Raw genomic sequence first — 2,500 nt, forward strand, 5'->3', positions numbered from 1 at the left:
CCTAACCTATGTTGCGCCTTAACCTAACCTATGTTGCGCCTTAACCTAACCTATGTTGCGCCGTAACCTAACCTATGTTGCGCCTTAACCTAACCTATGTTGCGCCTTAACCTAACCTATGTTGCGCCTTAACCTAACCTATGTTGCGCCTTAACCTAACCTATGTTGCGCCTTAACCTAACCTATGTTGCGCCTTAACCTAACCTATGTTGCGCCTTAACCTAACCTATGTTGCGCCTTAACCTAACCTATGTTGCGCCGTAACCTAACCTATGTTGCGCCTTAACCTAACCTATGTTGCGCCTTAACCTAACCTATGTTGCGCCGTAACCTAACCTATGTTGCGCCTTAACCTAACCTATGTTGCGCCTTAACCTAACCTATGTTGCGCCTTAACCTAACCTATGTTGCGCCTTAACCTAACCTATGTTGCGCCTTAACCTAACCTATGTTGCGCCTTAACCTAACCTATGTTGCGCCTTAACCCAACACACGTTGGGCCTTAACCCAACACACGTTGGGCCTTAACCCAACACACGTTGGGCCTTAACCCAACACACGTTGGGCCTTAACCCAACACACGTTGGGCCTTAACCCAACACACGTTGGGCCTTAACCCAACACACGTTGGGCCTTAACCCAACACACGTTGGGCCTTAACCCAACACACGTTGGGCCTTAACCCAACACACGTTGGGCCTTAACCCAACACACGTTGGGCCTTAACCCAACACACGTTGGGCCTTAACCCAACACACGTTGGGCCTTAACCCAACACACGTTGGGCCTTAACCCAACACACGTTGGGCCTTAACCCAACACACGTTGGGCCTTAACCCAACACACGTTGGGCCTTAACCCAACACACGTTGGGCCTTAACCCAACACACGTTGGGCCTTAACCCAACACACGTTGGGCCTTAACCCAACACACGTTGGGCCTTAACCCAACACACGTTGGGCCTTAACCCAACACACGTTGGGCCTTAACCCAACACACGTTGGGCCTTAACCCAACACACGTTGGGCCTTAACCCAACACACGTTGGGCCTTAACCCAACACACGTTGGGCCTTAACCTGCTCTGTAATTGTCATACGACGCGTTAAATTAGTGTAGTGTTGCCTAACTGCAACCCCCGCAATATAGTTTGCTACTCGCACTGCCCGGTCCCCAGAGTATCGCTTCATGTTAAACACCTTGCAGCTATACACTGTAATGCGGATGGCGGCAGGACGTACATGCTCAATGCCCTTCGCAGTTGTTCATTGGCATTCGCATGGCGAAGCACAGCCTACGTTGTGGTACGGCTTGTGGCAACTGTCCGCTGATGTTGTACGTCCAAATCACACACTGTACCGCACATTGGTCCTCATGTACTGAATGATACATCGTGGTACATGTGTGACCGTACCACGACTGCGCCAACAACGGCGAACCATACGGTCCAAATATTGTGCACTCAGCTACGTGTCGTCTCCCTATAAGAGCTGGATTGCAGTATGGTATGCCGTGGATGGCGATCAGCATGAGCCGTCTGTTGATGTAGTGGCGCGTGTTGTCAGACGTAGTCGTCTCTTCTCACACACCGTGATAGCATGGTGCACTGCGTTCCACATCTGCGACATGCGACAGAGGCCGGTTGACAGTCGTTCGCGCAATGGACATCGCATACGTACGGGGGCCACCTTCCACGTGTTCGCGAAGCGTGCACATGTTGTTGCGTGTATGTGGGCAGACATAGTGTGTCGTGACACCTGACACAGGCATGCAACAATCGTTGAATTTGCAAATGGCGATGGACGTCTACGTTTGCTGGTGACGTTACGCAAATGAAGAACTGGTAAACCGTTGTGGTGCGGTTGTTCTCGCTAGAGGTGAATCAGTGATGGCGACGATCGGTTGAGCTACCAACCGGTTGTTTCAGCGATACCCACCATGCCCACGAACGTGAATGGCATGTGGGTGTGAAGCGATACGCGGCGGTGGCTGGGTGGGACCGTCCCCGGCCGGTGAGGGGGGGCCTTCCGGCGTGCTGGCCGCGCGGTGCGTGGGCGCACGCGCTACAGCCGGCTGGTGGGGGCGGCCAGTGGCAGGCGCGCCGGCCGACGGAGGCGGCAGGCGGCGCAGCTGCGCGCCGGCGCACCCTGCACGCGGCGCCGTGCGGCCAAAGTAGGTCCTCGCGGGCCCGGTGCGAAGCGCGGTGGACATCTGCAGTGTGCTGGTCCGATTGAGGACTGTGTGCGCTGAGGATGCGCCGCCGCCCGGCGCTCGGCGCCGCGACGCCGTCTGCTGCTCGGTCGCCTCTGCGGTTCTCGCAGGTGGATTGTATCGCAGCTGTGCGGACGTGTTGGCGCGTGCGCTGTGCTGGGAGAGTTCGCTTCGGCACCCAAGTGGGGCTTTTGTCCTTCTGTGGCGCTGGCGTTGGAGCTGCCGGCCACCGTAGGTGGCGCGTGTTGTCTCCCGCCGGCAATGCCACGACAGCACGCTCCCGGGCCTC

The sequence above is a fragment of the Schistocerca americana genome, unplaced genomic scaffold (genome assembly GCF_021461395.2).
Source record: "Schistocerca americana isolate TAMUIC-IGC-003095 unplaced genomic scaffold, iqSchAmer2.1 HiC_scaffold_501, whole genome shotgun sequence".
Lineage (NCBI taxonomy): Eukaryota > Metazoa > Arthropoda > Insecta > Orthoptera > Acrididae > Schistocerca > Schistocerca americana.